General features: G+C 32.0%; 1 protein-coding gene across 1 annotated transcript in view; it reads right to left on the reverse strand.

Annotated features, from left to right (window-relative positions):
- LOC142352936 (uncharacterized) overlaps positions 1–19,166 on the reverse strand; it is a 54,497-nt gene extending 35,331 nt beyond the window's left edge. The window contains exon 1 of the mRNA XM_075405092.1: positions 19,112–19,166. The gene's annotated coding sequence lies outside the window, so the exon portion shown is untranslated. The remainder of the gene's footprint in view (positions 1–19,111) is intronic.
- Between the last annotated feature and the right edge of the window lie 883 nt (positions 19,167–20,049).

Consider the following 20,049-nt stretch of genomic DNA (forward strand, 5'->3'; position numbering starts at 1 on the left):
CACCTAATAAATGTTTGGTTCATTACGCTGTTTCGATAATCTTCTGTATATAATGAATATGCTGTTTTGACAAGTGTTTCTATTCGTAGTGCAAGTGAGCGTAGTGACTCGTTAGTATGTTTTTGTAGTTGTTGTAATACTATTTTTGCTTGTTGTTTTGATTTTTCTGAATCGAACATGTCTGAAAATTCTTTACAGAAGATTTCCCAATCTAATTTTGTTTCACTCGGTAGAGTTGAATACCATTTTTGGGCTGGGCCTTGTAATGTATGTAATATTAAGGCTGCTCGTTTTACTTTCCATTGATGGTGACCTGGTTTATTAACTGGTTCTATGCCGATGCTGAATATCATCGCTGCGACTATACTGTTCAAATATTCTTCGACAGTATACGCTGGATCTGTGCCAACGAATGGTCTTATTGTTGTTGGTACTGACCCGCTACTTATATTTTGTTCAATTAATGGTTCTTCGTTTATGCTCATTGATGTCAATTGCTTATAAAATGGGAGTGGAGGTTCTGTAACTGTTGTTTCTCTTTCTTCCGTTGTATTAGAATTAGTAGTCTGTGAATTTGATACTCTTGTTCTGATTTCGTGTCTATGATCTGTTAAATAATTAGTCTCTGTGTTTCTATTTTCTGAGTGTCTATTGTTTTGTGTGTTTATGTCATTTATAGTTTTTTCTAGTTTGTCAAATATAAATTGTAATGCTTCGTTTTGTTTTCTTTCCATGTTCTCATTTATTTGTCGAAATCTATTTTCTATGTTATCTATTAATTTATTTGTATTGTTTGTTACTTGTTCTGTTATCTCGTTTTTTAAGTTATTATAGTTTTGTGCTTCTTGTTGCCAATTTTGGTCGTTATTATCCGTTAGGGTATTTATATAATTATTATTTCTATAGTTGTTATTATCCGTTAATTGAGTTTTCTTTCGTACTCTTTGATTCACTGTATTTGGTATCCAATTGTGAAATCCTATTTCTTTTTCTCTTTCTTCGGAATCCGAAATAAATGTTTCATCTGTAATTGTTTGATGATAACCAAATAAATTTGATGTTAACAGTTTATCTGGTTTAATTGTTGATTTTTGTTTTGTTTGGAGATTTGTATTCAATTGAATATCCTTCGGTGTCGAAGTTGTTGTTACTGTTTTCGATAGGTTAAATGTGGTAGAACCCGTTTGTCCCTGATCCAATATTTGTATATAATTTTCTAAACCTTGAATGTAATTTATGCTATCTGAGCATACTTTTAATGTGCTTTCAAAATACGGTGAATAATACTCACTGTTCCAGATTTGTTTTAGTTCCTCATTGATTTTTTCAATTTCTATTCTGAATGCTATTCCGAATTCTTTTCTTTTTTCGTTAATATGTTCGAAATTATCTAACCAGAATAGGAATGTGAATTCAGAAATTATTTGTACTACATCTAAGGTGGCTGATTTCAATTCTGTTTTTAACTCAATAATCCTAGTTAACCAATTATTATAATTTGTTATATCATTTCGAAGTTTATCGTTAACTGAGTGTATCGGTTTGTGATGTTCATTTAGATATTCAGATGTATTTCGTAGTATTTCGTATGTTGAAGTCGGTATCGCTTTTAATTTTGTTCTATCTTGGGATTCTTCGTGTCGTTTCAAAAATGTTTTTAACATGTCTGGTAGCGTTATGTCGTTTTGGAAATTATAGTACATCCGTTTTTGGTTGTTTTCATTTGTTAATGAAAATATATAGTTTTTATATTAGTTGGTCTCTTCCTAGTAGTATTACAGGAAGATAATGAGCTAAATGATTTCTATGTATACTTATTTGTTGTATGTGTTTTGTTTCTTTGAAGAAGTTATTCTTCAAATTTATTAATATTTTGTGTATTGTTTCGCGATTTTCGAAAGGACAATCATCAGAGATTTTGAATGGTATTAAGTAATTGTCATAATTGTTATCATCTAGTTGTTGATGGAAATTACTGGCCATTGTTATTACTGTAATGTTATTCTGTTGATAGGTTATTCTGTGATTATTGTTAATTTTTCCGTTACGGACAATGAAAAATAATTGTTTGTTATTTCAAAATTAGTCCGGCACTGGTCGCACCAGATAAGACGTGTTCTAGGGCTTACCTTTATTAGGGTACTTCCGGAACTGTCTTATGGTTGTCTCAAGAATATAGTATATCTTAAGGCTTTCCTGACTCACTAAAGTTCTATTCCTCTAGTCTGTTACTCTTCTATCTGAGCTTCAGCAGACAGTGCACCGGCCGCAATGCTAAAGTCTAGCGTATATCTCAATACAAAACAAGAGCGGAGTAGAGAGAGAGAAATATACTTTATTATTATATCAGGTCTGACTGGTACCGACTAAAGGGTAGAGTTGTCTTGTTGTCTCTGGGAATAACAAATAAACATTTAAGGGAAAGGTATTTCCATAATTTCAACCAATCAGGGTTGAGTATTTCAGTATTTATTTTATTAAATAAAATAAGTTTATAAATCCTTTTGTTGGAAGTCAACACTGACTCCATTGGTGGTGGATTTTGTATTTCTATAAGCTTCACTGATGGGATGAGATTATTTTGAGTGTTTACTTGTGATGGTTGTGGTATTTCATACGGTGTTGTCTTATTGATTCCTAATTGTGGTTCATATGATGTTCCGTGAAATGTTGAAGTTTGTTGTATATTGGGTGCACTTGGGGTTGGTGACATGTGGGGGGGTGAATTGTGTGTTGTACTCACTGGTATGTTATTTCCTAAACATTGATACGCTGGTGGAGGGGTAATGAGTTGTGGAGGTAAGGTAGTCATTTTGTTTTCAGTTATTGTTTCAAGGGGCTCGATTTTTAATGGTTCGGGTTGTTTGTATTTCCGTTCTGGTAGTGGTGGTTTTTGTTTCTTAGGTGGTGATTCTAGTGTTCTCAATTCTAGTCCTTGATCTGTTCTACGAATGTTTGTGTTATAATGTTTGTAGTTTGTGTCAATATATGTTTGTTCTGGTGGTTTGTTTTCATTACGTGTTAAATGAATAACGTCGGATGAATGACGGCGGAAAGTGTGTTTCCTATTTTTATTGTGTTTAGTATAGTGTGAGTAGTTGTTATCACTATCATGGCTATCATGACTAGTGTCATCTTCTTGTATCTGTGCAACTAGCTGTGTTAAAGTTTGTGAGAATATACCAAATATTCCTGTTAGTAGTATTTTAGTAATACTTGCTTGTTTACCAATCGCTTTATGGATTGCAAATGCGTTGTAAAATTTAATTACTAGGTTAGTTGTAAATAATATCATACTGATCATTGCGTATATAATTGCCATCTTTTCGAGAATATACCATGGCCAACCAAATATTGATAATATTTGGTCTTTGAGCCATTCTCCATCAAAAATTTCTTTCCAGTTTACGCTTGGTTGATCTATTTGGAAGTTATATCCATTTATGTTAAGATCTTTTAACCATTTTAAGGATTGTTCATAATTTTTGTATGTTTGTAAAAGTCCAAGTTGTTCGAGTTCTAATAATTTTTGTGCATTTGCTGATGTAGCTTCTTGTAGTGGTTTTTCACGATCTCTCATATATTCGTGGAGTAGATCTCTTTTGCGTTCTTGTATTAGTTGTTCTTTACTATAAATGCCACTTTCTATTAAACTTGCTTTACTAAACATGTTATCTAAAACTATTTCCTCGGGTGATATAGTGTTCAATATCGTTTCTACTTTTACTGGGTAGGGTGTTACTCTATATCGTGCTGTTCCTTCAGTGTCTATTGAGATGAGTTGATCAAAGTTACTGTGTGAACAGGGTACTGTTTTTGCCCATAAGTATGTTTGTCTTGTTAGTTGGTGTACATATTGTACTCTGTTCTTGTATAGAATAGGAATTTTATCGTAACATTCGCGTGTTTGTGGTACATAAAGAGGTGATGATTTCTTCGCACATTTATACATTTTCATGACGTTTACGCCTTCTTGTTTCACAAAAATGGATCTGTCTCCAGTAAGAATGTATCCTAAGAGTGGAGTGTTCTTTTGTACTTGAGTCAATGTTAATTGTCTGAGGTTTCGAGTTTGTTCGCAAATTTGTGAATAGAATTCTATTGCTTGTAAGCTAATTCTAGAATAAATGTTACTCATATATAGGTCCATTTTCATATTAAGGTGAGTTTCTTCGTTTACAAAACCATAATAGTATTGTTGGTTTTCTTTGTCTTCGTATCGTGTACGTTCCGATATTATTTGTTCTGGTTTTATTTTAATAAATTTCTCATCGTCAAATTTGTCTTTTTTCTTTGTTACTTTTTGTCCTGTGTGCATGTCAAATCCATATTCATATATTATGTATATATCGTCGTATTCTGTTTTGTGTAGTGGTTGTGGTGAACCGCATTCACGTTCGACTAGTGGGTATACTTCGAATCGTGTTGCTATTGTGTCTGTTTGATTTAATTTTATTTTCTTTGTGGTGTCTGGTTGTTGGACTGTGGTCCATTCTGCATTTGTTTCTATCCAATATCTATCTTGATATTTTACCATATATGCGTCAAATCGTATTAGTTCGAATAGTTGACAGTGTGTCTGTGGTTCCCACACAATTGTTGCTTTTGTTAGTGGTGTGGGTAAACATTCTCCCTTGCGGAGATCGCATGATAATTTTGTTCCCATGTATGATATTTCTTCGGTACCTAAATTTAATATTAGTGAGACTTCTCGTATTTCGAGTGTCCAATCTAGGATGTCTATTCTGTTCTGTTTACGTGGTCCTTTCATACAGTTGGACTGTGCGTTTTTAATTGCGCTAGGTATCCAAAGTGGGTTTGTGTAATCGTATACAATTCGTCCGTATGGTGGTACTAGTGGAATGTTCATATCGAATTGTATTCTGCCTTGCAGATCTTCAATCTTTTTCTGTAATGGTGGATTTGCAATAAAGTTGAATGATATATTGTATCTTGTAGGTTTATATTGTGTGTTCTTTAGTAAGTTTATTCTAGCGAGTTCGTTACGAACTTCGTATGCATCTAATATTTTTGTTCGTTGTGCGTCGGAAACGTAATAGCTAGGTCTATTTGCTCTTATGTAGTTGGTGTGTTGTGAACACCATTCTACACGTTCTTTGATTGTTCCTGCAACTGCGTATGCTTTGATTTCTACTGCTTGTGCTTTCGATAAAAGTTGTACTTCTGTCTTTGTCATGTCAAGATCGAGTGGTTTGAATTTACTTGTGCTGATTTTATTTAGTTCGTAGTATTTAACGTTTGTGATTTCTTCTGCATCACAGTCGTAATGCTCTATGAATATATCCTGTGGTCCTGTTGCGGAACCATTAATGTTCTGTCCTGTTAATTCAATAAAGTCTATATTTGTTTGTCGTTTCTGTCGTTTGGTATTCAAGTTAAATTTATTTAGAATGCTATCTGTTAGTCTTTCTGTGTAGAAATTCCAGTTTCTTGTCCATTGGTCTATAGCTGTTTCCCACATTGCTTCATAATCTGTATCGTTTATATTTGTTATATTGTCGATATTAATATAATGTTTATATTTATTAATGTGTTTAAACTTGTTTGTGAAGGTGTTTGTTCCATTTGGTGTTCTGTTTTTCTGTTTAAGTTGTTCAATGTGTATATTCATTCGTTCGTTAATTAGGTCTTTTATTCTGTATTTTGCGTTGTCTTTAAGTCTTTGTTCAAGTTGAAGTTTTGTTTCTATTTTCATACATATATAGAATATTAATAATAATAATATACATATAATTGCTTTTAGTTGAAGCGACATGTGTATGTCAAACCTGTATGTGGATTATAGAATGTGGCGAATCCAAGTGTTTGTTTTGTATATCTGTCAAATTTAAATACGAAGTCTATACAAATGAAGGGTGCTGGTGTTGTGGTTGTTACAATTGAAGGTGTTGTAGCATGAAATGGGTGGTTAAATATAGTGTTATATTTGATTGTAGTGTTAAATTTCAATTCGAGAGATGGTGTTGCTAGAACCTCTAGTGCTGTATTGCGTTGTCGTGCTGTGAGATTGAGTGTGTTAATAAGTCTATTTCTTGCCCAATTTGTAAGTGTATCTCCAAGATTTGTAGGTCCGTATAAAGGAGGAGGTGGTTTCCAAGTTTTATGGTCTAATGGGAATAAATAGGTATGTTCATTGGTTCTGCTCTTGGTTGGGGGGTTAGGATTGAGTATGGGGGTTGATCTAGTTCTTCCTGGATGGCTGGATGGTAATCTAATTTCGGGTATGAATGATGCTGGAGATAGCGCTGTGTTTCTAGGTGGTTGTAGGGAGTTCGGGATGTCAACTCTGGGTATATTTATAGATGTGTTGGATGATGTCTGGTTTGTTCGTAATGGTGTTGTGCTTGTACTAGCTGATTGGGGGGATGTTGCTGACCAAAGTGAACTGTTGGGTGATTGCAATGGTTGTACACGGAAATGTTCTTGCACAAAGTTAAAATCTTGTCTTTGTTGAAACGTTGGGGGTAGGAAAGGGTTTGCTCGTAATTCAGAAGGTGTTGGTGTATGATCTGTATTTACACTTGAGTGTTCGCTTGGTGAGCTTATACTAAAGTTGTGTAGTGTTGGTGTGCCCGTTCTACTTGGTGGTTCTGAATTTATTGTTTCTATTGGTCTAATGATATTAGATTCTATGTCTGTTGAACCGTAAGAAACTAGTGTAGATTCTTGTGTGGGGAAGGATAGAGATGATCTACGTCTTGCTCTAAGAAATTCTCGTCTATCCGGCCGTTCTCGTCGTACTGTGTAGGGATTTTCAGTATCTATACTTACAGTATCTTCATTTTCTGGTGAGGTTGGTATATTTGTTAGATCTGTAACTTCGTTATGGTGTGGTCTTTCGGAGTTATTGTTACTGTTATTATTACTAGACGACGCAATTTTTGTTGTTTTATGCTTTTATGCGCCGGTCTCAGGTCCGTGTTGTGGTATGTGTATATATGGTGGTGCTAATATTAGTAGTGGTATAAATTCTTGTTCTGGTGTATGTGTTTGTGCTCCTAGGTTTGATATCCAAATTTCTCTATTTGCAAAATGTAACTGTAGTTGGTAAATTATGACATTACCGTATAACGGTGAGTTTTCGGGAAATCCTATTTGTAGGTAGAATCTTTGTGAATGTAATGTGTAATAGATAGATTCTTCTATATCTGGAAGTGGATCAATTTTTATGGGTTAAAAAAATATTCTGCTAAACTTAAACACATTCGTATGAAAAAGTATATTATTAGTGCTATTTTGATGAATTTAAATATTTCGAGTTCAATAATATCAATATTTGATTTACAAATGTGAAATATGTCTGAGTGTAATTCCTGCATAAGGTGGTGTGAATTAGGTGGTGTGATGTTTTTTATTTTTTATTGAACTGGTGGGCTAGCATATATAACTCTACGGTTACGTATAACTTCAGTAATGGTTACCACTGCTAGGTATGTTGAAACAACTATTAAACACGGTATTAAGAAGATTGTTAAGAAAAATAGTACTTTAGATAATAATATATATATTGCAACTAGTGCCTCTGTGAAATCAATGGTTGAAACTTATATTAGTTTGTTCACTGTTTGTTCACTGTGTAAATCAGATACAATGCTACACTGAATAGTGACAGTTATTTACTATTGTAACTGACACTAAACGGTGCCGCACTATCAAATTTCTGTTACTTTTATTTGTATAATATTATAACAATGAGAGGTATCATGTTATTTCTTTGTTCTGTCATCAACGAGGTATATAGCTTCTTTCTTGCAAACTGCGATAAAAACTGTTTTTAGTTGATTTAAATCAACACACTTTGTTTGGGTTATCTGTTGTTTTAATGTTTCGAATTCTGTTACTGTTTCAGAACAAGGTAACGTATACTTAAGTATATCAAAATGGTGTTCTCCCCAAAAGAGTTTTATTTCTTGTTTTGTTTTTGTTACACCTTCAAAGATGAAGAGGAAGTTTTTTGGTGAAACTTTGCAGTTTGTTAGTACAACGTAATCGTCGTCAAAATGTAGATGACTACCAGTTGGGTATTCAATATCTGTAAACTCGTCTGTTTGTATTGCAATTTTTATTACAAGTTGGTTTTTGTTAAGAGAATTTAGAAATTCTGATACTGACAACATAGGTGGAGTTTCATTACAATGATAGTTGTAATGATGTATCAATCTTTCTGAAATAAAATTAAGGTAGTTCAGTTTACCTGTGATTGTAGAACTGTGTTGTGAATGGTTGATAAAAATGTGAAAGATGTTGATATTCTTTCACTGGGAATAGTTATTGAAGTTTTGGTCTACAGAGAGATGATTGAGGAATGGTTTATAAATGATTGAGAAAGTTTTTGAAGAGTTTATAAAAAGGAATCTGTGAGAATATTTTCAAAGATTTTTACTGAAACTGTGATTGAAATTAGAGTTATTCGTCAACTGGGTTGAATTGTATGAGAATTTTTTAGAGTTATCAGCTTGGCTGATTTTTAGAGAATTTTTCAATTTTCGGAGAGAAGTTGTTTGTGCAAGACAAAATTGGAATTGTGATTCTAACTTTCTTGTTTCTTGTTCTCTACAATGTTTGTGACATTTGCATATCTTCCGTTTTTCGTTTTTGGTTCTTGAGTTGCCAATTACTGGGTCTTGTTAGCTTTTGGATAGGTCTTTTTCGATTTTTGAGTACTTTCTTAGATTCTTTTAGCTTTGTTGTTACCGTTCTTTCTTCTTATAATTAGTTGGTGTTTATGATTATGTTAGTTGGTAGTTAGTATTTTTGGTTGCGATATTGGTTTAAGGGTCTCTTTAATGATTTGTTGGTGCCATCAAGTTGGTGCCATTTATTTGCCATTTTGTTATTTGTTAAATTGTTACTTCTTTTCTAGCAATTAGCTTTCAAGTTGATGATTATTGATGGTGCCATTATAGTCGGTGCCATCTAGTTGGTGCCAACTTCTTGGTCTTCTAATTTGCTTTTATGTTAGTGAGATGTCAATTTCGTAAGATAGTCTAATTGGATGGTGCAAGTTGGGATGGTATGACGTTAGGTTTTGGTAGTGATTAGTACTGAAGTGTCTACTTCAGTATTTTCTTTGATCTGTGTCAGATCTATTTCGTAATTACCATTTTGTAATGGTTGTAAATGTTAATTGGGTTGACATTTTCTAATTTGTTACTGATTGTGTCTGCATGGGAGTCGTTTGTCCCGTCACTATGTTTCAAGTCTCTTATGTCCGTAATGAACATATCACTTTTTGCCTTTTTTCTTCTGTTAATGATCTCTCTACATATCTGTAGTAATCGATGTATTTCTGTAGTGATGATCCTAATGAGGTTGGCATTTTACAAATGCTACTAATTACGTTAGTTTTACTAACATCCGTATTTTTAACGTCCGTTTTTGTTAATGACGTAGGTTAGTTTATGACGTACAGTTTTGTTAATGTCATGTCTATTTAGCCGAAGGTCGTTTGACCGAATGATATTCAAAGTTGAACTAAATTGTTTTAATCGTGTTTAAAGTTGAACTAAATCAAAGTTGAATGAAACCAAAGTTGGAGTAAATCGTTTTGATCAGGTGTACACATAAACCAATTCTGTATTAATGTGTGTTGTTGAACTAATTGTTTTAATGTGTGTTTCAGATGTGACGTTATTTCACCGTGGTTCCAGTGTGTTCATGAGGCGTTAGTTCATTGTTACTGTCTGGAACGTTTACATGTGCATTTGTTACATTGTTATACGGCAATAAAGAGATTAATCTAACGTTAAAATTTGTTTTGGGTTATTGTGTTCTGCCTTATTAACTAGTTGTCTTATGAGTTCATTTACATTTCAATTATTTCACGTTAACTTACACGTTACGGAAAAAGAGGAGGTTATAGTTTATTAGTTTTGGTAACTTTGACAATGATGGCGAGGACTGTTATCTATATTGTTCCTTATATTTGCGGAGTTCATTATTTCTGTATATCTATTCATTATTTCTTGTTTTGTCTGTTTTAGTATTAGTTTTTTGTTTTATCCTGTTAGTGTTATCTTGTGTGTTGTGTATCCTTTCCATTTGTGTATTACAGTTCCACTTGTGTAATTTGTATTTTGTATTCTGATTTATCAATTTCTACAAAGTATCTATTCCATTCCGCGAGTTTATCAATCGTGGATTTTTTATACTTTGTTATTTGAACTTATTTGTTATTTGAATGTTGAATATTTTGATCATTTGTTTATTGTTTTACTTCAATTTAACTACAATAACGTCTATTCCAGTTCTAAACCTGTGAACATCAATACCTTTTTGATTTTTGTTTTTGTTGTTATTTGCTTGAATTGTTTATATGAGAATTTACCTTTTTGTTAAACTTAATGTGAGAGGTTCAGGGGCTAGTATCAATATCAGTTTGTTTTATACGATTTGTTATTTGGATTATTTGTTTTATTTATTTTGTATTACTATTGTTGGTGTATTCACGATGGATGAGAAAATGGTTGTGATGGAATGGCTGTTGAAGAGATGGAGGAAGATTTGTGACAATTTTGAGAAGAGTTGTGATGAAGGTTTGAAGGAAGAAGTGAAGAAAATTGTTGATGAAGGAGATGTAGTGGAAGTTTGTATGTGAAGAAGAGTGAAGGTTTTTAGTCGTCATGTGTCATTTATTTTATATTGATGTTTGTTTTTAATTCCTTTCGATGTTTTTATATATGTATTTAATGTTTTATTATTTTTTGTTCTAATTTTAATAGAAATGTTCTTTTGTTAGTTAAAAATGTTTGTTTGTTAATAGAAATGTTCGTTTGTTAACGTAAATATATTTCGTTTTGTTTATTCGGGGGAACATATACGGGAAAATACACACGGGTTAGGGTTAGGATGTGTGTTACGTAGAAATACTGGATATATTATTTGTAGGAATACTGGAATTCTAGATCTATAGTTGAAATGTTTGTTTCATTAGTGAATTAATAGGGTTAGGTGTAGTAGAAATACAGGTTTCATTTTGATATTTTCTAATATTCGTTACAACTTTTGTAATGTCTGTCCATTGAATAGAATAACTTATAAGTTGTCATAATTAGTTATAGGCATATTATTATAAGCGTGTAATTGGATGATATACATATTAATATGTGTTAATATATTTATTCTTACATGTTGAACTGTATACTTAATATTTATATCACGATTTATAATATGTATTTATTTTTATGTATGTTCATATTATTTATTTATTATTATTATTGTTGTTTCTGATTGTTTATTATTTTATCATTGTGACCTTTCTTTTGCGAAGGTTGTATTTGTGTGTATGTTTTGATTCTGTATGGTTATTATTTTTATTTATTTTATTTTCATCTGTATGTGAATTTGGTTGCTTTAATGTTGGTATTTCGTTTGTTAATAAGTAATTTTGTAATTCTAATTTGATATGTTTTTCTTTCGGGTAGTATGGTACAATGTGGTTTCTATGTATTGTTATTTGTTCTTTATTATTATCTTTTAAGATGTAGGTTGTATCTGTTGGTTTGTCGATAATGATGTATGGTCCTGTTTTCAGTGGTAGTAATTTTTTCGATACTCCTTCAATTTGTTGTTGATTTGTAAGTAATACGAATGTATTCTTTTCAAGTGGTTTCGATGTGCGAAATCGAATGTTCATTTCGTCTGTTAGTTTCTTTCTGTTCTGTAGAATCTTTGTTATTCTTTGATATGTATCATTATAGTGTTTTTCTTTGTCTAAAAACCATTTTGCGAATGTTCCTTTCTGTAATTTCGCAATTTTCGGGTGATTAAATTGTTTTTCTAAATGTGTATGTGTAGGTTGATTGTTACATGCACTTGTATCTGATGGGTTACAGTTGCCCATTTCATCTGTTGTTGTTCCAAGTTTAATCTTTGTTGGTTGTCTTGGTTTTTGATTAAAAACAACTTCGTATGGTGACATTCCAAGTCGTGTTTGATATTGTGTGTTGTAAGCATAAGGGAAAAATTTTGCTTTTCGTGACCAATTGTTATATTTTTCGTTCAGCAGTGTTCTTATAAATTGTCCAATTATTCTATTTGTTCCTTCTACTAAACCGTTGGTCCAAGGTGCATATGTTGTACTTGGTTTAAATTTGATTTCGAAATAATTACATAAGTGTGTTAGCTCTGTATTGATGTATTCTGATCCATTATCAGATCGTATTTCATCGGGTAGTCCGAATTTCATGAACCAATGTTCGAATAATGCGGTAAATGCATAATGTGCTGTATTTTTCGGTGCACACATTATTGTTACATAGTGAGAAAATGCGTCAACTATAACGAATATATAGTTGTTTCCTTCTGATGTAGGATAGATTGGTCCTTTTGTGTCTATCATTATCATTTCATTAAAATACTTTTTTGTTGGTGCTAATTGTTCTTGTTTACTTTTTATTTTTGTGTTGGCGAATACCTTGTTTGTTTGGCATGGGATACAGTCTGCAATAAGAATTTTTATCCATGTTGTGAGGTTCGGGAAGTAAAATTTTTCCATTATATTTCGTTTTGTTTTTTCGAGTCCTGTGTGACCTACGAGATCTATGCAATGATTTTCGTAAAATACGCATAGCAATAATGTTAATGGTAAGCAAATTCGTTGTAATGATTTTTTGTGAACATTTATTATAATTTTTATTAATTCTGTTGTTTCGTCAATTATTATTGATTTATATTTCCGAAAGTAAGCAAATAATCCTTTGTTGCCACGGATCTCCAATGTTACTGAGTGTGGTTTGTTATTGTGTTTTTTCCACATTTTCACTCTGTGTAGTACAGGATCTAATATTTGTGTTTCTTTAATAAGTTGTTCTGTTACCTTCGTTTTTTCGTCATAGAAGATATCTGATATTTTTGCATTTTCGTATTCTGAATTTTGTTTTATAACATTAATCAGTCTGAGGTAATCATCGTCGTGATGAATTGTGTACGGTCCTTTTTGGTTCTTGTTAATAATAAGATCGTCTTTTTCTATTGTTGGTGATTGCCAATCTCTTATTTTTGGTTTGTATTTTGGTATTAGGTTTGTTTTTGTTTCTGTATTGTATTTCTCGTATGAGATCGGATTATATGTATTTTTATCTATGTTAATCTCAAAGTAGTTGTTATGTATGTTTGCTAATACTGGGTAATGTGTTCGGTCTGTATTTTCATCATTCGGGTTATTGCAAACGCTGTATTTGCATTCGAGGTTATTTGTAAACGGTGTTTTTGCAAAGAAGAATTTTATGTTTTCTGGTAATTCTACTGTTATATCTCTGGTTTTTGTAAAATGTTCTTCGTCTATTGTTCTGCTTAACAGGTCTGGTAGTGCTAGATTTTTTCCTTCTGTCCAGATTATGTGTAAGTTTGGGAATTTCATCAGTATTAACTGGAATCTGTAAACTCTGTGATTTGGTTTATTTCTCTGTGTAAATAGGTAGATGATCGGTTTATGATCTGTAAATAATACAATAGGATGTTTCGATCCTGTTAGGAGGAATTCATATTCTGTTAATGCAAAAATTATTGCAGAGCATTCTCTTATTAGTGTAGAGAGTCGCATTTCGATAGGTGTGAACAATCGAGAATTTGCTGATATTAGTTTCATTTTCTTTTCAGTAGGGTGTTGTTGGAGTAATGCTGCTCCAATTCCTGTATTCGATGCGTCTGTTATAATATAGAATGGTTGTGTAGTATCTGGCATTGTTAATTCTAAGTTATGTGTTATTGTCTTTTTCATTTGTTCAAAAATCTGTTGATGTTCTTTTGTCCATTTGAAATCTGTTTCTTTGTGTAGAAGAGTATAAAATGGTTGGAGTATTTGCTGCATGCCATAAACATATTTGGCAAGGAAGTTTATTGTTCCTAAATATCTTTGTAAAGCTTTCATACTTTTTGGAGGTTCAAGTTTTTGAAATCCATCTATTCGTGAACTGAGCGGTTTTATTGTTTTATTTTCAATTATATGTCCAAGAAATTTAACTTTCTTTAACATGAAGTATGTTTTGTCAGGTGCTGCTTTTAAGTTTTCTTTTAACAATACTTTGTGGTATTCTACAAGTGTTTCGTACATGAGTTCGTATGAGTTTGTTTGAATGAAAATATCGTCTACGTATGTAATGACTGTTCCTTTTCGTATTAAAGGATAGAGAAAATGTGTTAGTATTGAAGCAAAAGCTGCTGGTCCAATAGATATTCCGTAAAATAAACGTTTGAAGCAATATTGTTCATTGCCTATTGTGAAGTGTGTGTATCTCATAGATTCTTCATCAAGAGGTATTTGGTTGTAAGCGCTATTTAGATCTGCTGTTGTAAATATTGTTCCATTTATGCGTGTTAGTGCCACGTCAACTGGTTCGATCGGCCAATTACATTTTGATTCGTCAATCATACTGTTTAAGTATCTCGCATCTAGTACTATCTTCAGTGATTCTCCTTTTCGTAATATTATTACTGGATTTGTGAATGTATTTCCTGTTGATAATTGTTCTTTGTTGACTGGTGCAATTATATCGTATTTTTTCAAAACATCGAGTAATTTTTGTATTCTTTCTCGTAGATGTATCGGTACTTTACTTATTCGTTGTTTTTTGAAGATTGCATCTTTCTTTATAGGGAGGTTTAGTTTGACTTTTGTTTTTCCCACATCAAATTTTGTTGTTGCATAGACTTGTTTGTAGTCTAGTATAATTTTTACTATTTTTTCAAATTCATCTTGTGTTAGATATGAGTGTTGAAAATCAAACATTTGAATGAATTCTTTTTCGGATTCTGTATATTTGTGGATATTAAATTTACATTTGAAGTTCGGTTTTCGTTCGAATGTTGCTACTTGTTCAATTGTTTCGTTTTGTTGTATGTTTAATATCTCATTGATATCATTCTCGTTTTCGTAAGTAAGAAAATATAACGCTGTAAAGAAGTCTATTGAATTGGTTTGGTACATCTCTTCGTTTTGTTTTATGAATGTAATGTTTTGATACATGAAACCAATTAGGCCTTCATTTATTGTTATTTTATGTTGTTGTTTGTTTATTAGGAATATGTCTATAAAATGTTCGGTTTCTGATGTAAGATCTTTAATATCGGTGAATGATATGTTTTGATATTTGTTTATCGGTTCAAAATAGTGGTTGGAACTGTAAAGTTTCATTCCGTTTTAATTTTCCATTTGTTTAAATATTGGTATTGGAAATGTTATGCATTTATTTTGTTCTCTATCTAGATAGATTGTTTCTTTGTTGAAAATTGGGTAAAGTCTAGAATAATACGGGTATCCTTTTGTACTGTTCATAAAAAATGTTATATCATTATCTAGAATTGTGCTAGTGTTTATTGTTAGTTTGTTTGTGTTCACGTTTATTGTTTCTATGTACTCCTTGAAAAATGGAGTTCCTAGAATATTGTGGTTACATTTTGTTATGTAGAAATGAATATTGAAATTGTGTTGTAGTTTGTTTCTGTTGTTTGATACTCTATCTGTTGTAAGATTTAATGTTATAGTTCCAAGTGTTTCTATAGTAGTATTATTTGCTGCTGTTAATGTTTTGTTTGCTCTTTCCAGATGTATTTCTGGGTTGTTATATTGTATCTCGTTCCAAGTGTCCTCATTTATGAGATTTAATGTTGCTCCAGAATCAAGTAGGAAATCGAGTTCTAGTATTGGTTTTTGTTTTGTGAAATCTTGTTCAAATTTATTACATTGATACATTGGTAGAATCCATGTCGGGTTGTTTTCTAATGCATTCACTATGTTGTTACATGTTTCTTCGTTTGCATTGTAGAATTTATCAAGTATTTCCTGGTCTTCATTCGATGAATCTGATGTGTATTCGTATTCATCTATGCCTGGTGGATCTTCGTTTTGTCTCTCAGCTTCTATGCTATTTATTCTATTTTTGTTGTTATTATTGTTATATTTATGTCCGTTCGATCTGCGATCTTGTGATCTATTTCTGTTATTGTATTCTCTATTTGATGAATTTCGTCTGTCTTTTCTAGCATTGTTACTATTAGTATTTGTGCGATAGTTGTTTGAATTATATCGCTGATTGATCTATTTCTGTAGTTATCTCTTCTACTTGAATCTCTACTATTGTACCTCTGTCTATCATAATTATTATTATAATTGTTATTTCTGTTATTATTGTTATTATATGGTGATTGTGGTCTTGTTTGACTGTTATATCTTGAATTCGACCTACTGTTGTTTCGACTGTTATAATCATTGCTTCTGTTGTAGCTGTTTGTTCTGCTTCTGTTATAGTTATTTCTATTGTAACTTAAATTTCGGTTGTTATAATTGTTAGAGTTTTTGTTTCGTTGATCATTCGGTGTATTATAGTTATTTCGTGATTGTGGTCTATATTTTGTTCTGCTTCTAGAACTGTTATAGAATGGTGACGTCGATGGTAATTGACGTCCATTAACATTATTTGAGTCAATTCTCCGATTTGGTAAGTTTTGGTTGTTTCTCATATGACCGTAAAAGGATTTTTCTTTTGGTCTTGGTATGCTTTCTCTTCTTGGTCGTTTAAAGCATCGTTTAAAGTTTTTTCTGTCGTAAGTATTGTTAATTCCATTAAGGACATTACAAACTGTTCCTTCAAACTGTTCTAAATCGTTTTGGTTTAAATCGTTTATATTGTTACATGCTATATTCATTTGTTTAAGATCGTCATGAATACTATTTGTTGTTTGATTAACTTCATATAATCGTTTGTGATTGTTTGTTATTGTTCTTGTCAAATCCATTTGGTCTATTTTGTCTACTAAGTTTTTGAATGTCATTTCTGGTTCTCTCGGTGTTTGTTTATGGTTTGCGTGTTTTTTCAGTGCTGCTGTTTTTAATTCGTTATCCAAACACCTAATAAATGTTTGGTTCATTACGCTGTTTCGATAATCTTCTGTATATAATGAATATGCTGTTTTGACAAGTGTTTCTATTCTTAGTGCAAGTGAGCGTAGTGACTCGTTAGTATGTTTTTGTAATTGTTGTAATACTATTTTTGCTTGTTGTTTTGATTTTTCTGAATCGAACATGTCTGAGAATTCTTTACAGAATATTTCCCAATCTAATTTTGTTTCACTCGGTAGAGTTGAATACCATTTTTGGGCTGGGCCTTGTAATGTATGTAATATTAAAGCTGCTCGTTTTACTTTCCATTGATGGTGACCTGGTTTGTTAACTGGTTCTGTGCCACTGCTAAATATCATCGCTGCGACTATACTGTTCAAATATTCTTCGACAGTATATGCTAAATATCATCGCTGCGACTATACTGTTCAAATATTCTTCGACAGTATATGCTGGATCTGTGCCATCGAATGGTCTTATTGTTGTTGGTACTGAACCGCTACTTATGTTTTGTTCAATTAGTGGTTCTTCGTTTATGCTCATTGATGTCAATTGCTTATAAAATGGGAGTGGAGGTTCTGTAGCTGTTGTTTCTCTTTCTTCCGTTGTATTAGAATTAGTAGTTTGTGAATTTGATACTCTTGTTCTAGTTTCGTGTCTATGATTTGTTAAATAGTTATTCTCTGTGTTTCTATGTTCTAAGGGTCTATTGTTTTGTGTGTTCATGTCATTTATAGTTTTTTCTAGTTTGTCAAACATAACCTGTAATGCTTCATTTTGTTTTCTTTCCATGTTCTCATTTATTTGTTGAAATCTATTTTCTATGTTATCTATTAATTTATTTGTATGGTTTGTTACTTGTTCTGTTATTTCGTTTTTTAAGTTATTATAGTTTTGTGCTTCTTGTTCCCAATTTAGGTCGTTATTATCCGTTAGAGTATTTATATAATTATTATTTCTATAGTTGTTATTTTCTGTCAATTGAGTTTTCTTTCGTACTCTTTGGTTCACTGTATTTGGTATCCAATTGTGAAATCTTATTTCTTTTTCTCTTTCTTCGGAATCCGAAATAAATATTTCATCTGTAATTGTTTGTTGATGTCCAAATAAATTTGATGTTAGCAGTTTATCTGGTTTAATTGTTGATTTTTGTTTTGTTTGAAGATTTGTATTCATTTGAATATCTTTCGGTGTCGAAGTTGTTGTTACTGTTTTCGATAGGTTAAATGTGGTAGAACCCATTTGTCCCTGATCCAATATTTGTATATAATTTTCTAAACCTTGTATGTAATTTATGCTATCTGAGCATACTTTTAATGTGCTCTCAAAATACGGTGAATAATACTCACTGTTCCAAATTTGTTTTAGTTCCTCATTGAGTTTTTCAATTTCTGTTCTGTATGCTATTCCAAATTCTTTTCTTTTTTCGTTAATATGTTCAAAATTATCTAACCAGAATAAGAATGTGAACTCAGAAATTATTTGTACTACATCTAAGGTAGCTGATTTCAATTCTGTTTTTAATTCAATAATCCTTGTTAACCAATTGTTATAATTTGTTATATCGTTTCGAAGTTTATCGTTAACTGAGTGTATCGGTTTTTGATGTTCATTTAGATACTCAGATGTATTTCGTAGTAATTCGTATGTTGAAGTCGGTATCGCTGTTATTTTTGTTCGATCTTGGGATTCTTCGTGTCGTTTTAAAAATGTTTTTAACATGTCTGGTAACGTTATGTCGTTTTGGAAATTATAGTATATTCGTTTTTGTTTGTTTTCGTTTGTTAATGAAAATATATAGTTTTTATTTAGTTGGTCTCTTCCTAGTAGTATTACTGGAAGATAATGAGCTAAATGATTTCTATGGATACTTATTTGTTGTATATGTTTTGTTTCTTTGAAGAAGTTATTCTTCAAATTTATTAATATTTTGTGTATTGTTTCGCGATTTTCTAAAGGACAATCATCAGAGATTGTAAATGGTATTAAGTAATTGTTATAATTGTTATCATCTAGTTGTTGATGGTAATTACTGGCCATTGTTATCTCTGTAGTGTTCTTAATTTAGAGGTTATTCTGTTTTAATTGTTAATTTTTCCGTTACGGATAATGAAAAATAATTGTTCGTTATTTCAAAATTAGTCCGGCACTGGTCGCACCAGATAAGACGTGTGCTGAGGTAGGTTTACCTAGGGAGGTTACTCTAACTCTGTCTTATGGAGTCTCAAGAATATAGTATATCTTAAGGCTTACCTGACTAACTAAAGTTCTATTCCTCTAGTCTGTTACTCTTCTATCTGAGCTTCAGTAGACAGTGCACCGGCCGCAATGCTAAAGTCTAACGTATATCTCAATACAAAACAAGAGCGGAGTAGAGAGAGAGAAATATACTTTATTATTATATCAGGTCTGACTGGTACCGACTAAAGGGTAGAGTTGTCTTGTTGTCTCTGGGAATAACAAATAAACATTTAAGGGAAAGGTATTTCCATAATTTCAACCAATCAGGGTTGAGTATTTTAGTATTTATTTATTAAATAAAACAAGTTTATAAATCCTTTTGTTGGAAGTCAACACTGACTCCAGTACTTTGTTACATAAATTTTGGGAACGTTCCCAAAATTTATGTAGCAAAGTACGACAATTGGTGCAATTTCCTTGCATTTTTCGTGCGTTTCAGGCCCTGAACTGCACGAAAAATGCAAGCAATTTGCACCAATCGTCGTACTTTGTTACATAATTTTTAGGAACGTTCCCGAAATTTATGTAACAAAGTACGGACGATTGGTGCAATTTCCTTGCATTTTTCGTGTATTTCAGGCCCTGAAATGCACGAAAAATGCAAGGAAATTGCACCAATCGTCGTACTTTGTTACATAAATTTTGAGAACGTTCCCAAAATTTATGTAACAAAGTACGACAATTGGTGCAATTTCCTTGCACTTTTCGTGGATTTCAGACCCTGAAATGCACGAAAAATGCAAGGAAATTGCACCAATCGTCGTACTTTCTTACATATATTTTAGGAACGTTCCCAAAATTTATGTAACAAAGTACGACGATTGGTGCAATTTCCTTACATTTTTCGTGCATTTCAGGGCCTGAAATGCACGAAAAATGCAAGGAAATTGCACCAATCGTCGTACTTTGTAACATAAATTTTGGGAACGTTCCCAAAAATTATGTAACAA

Source organism: Convolutriloba macropyga, chromosome 14 (genome assembly GCF_964194025.1).
Source record: "Convolutriloba macropyga chromosome 14, txConMacr16.3, whole genome shotgun sequence".
Classification (NCBI taxonomy): Eukaryota; Metazoa; Xenacoelomorpha; order Acoela; family Convolutidae; genus Convolutriloba; species Convolutriloba macropyga.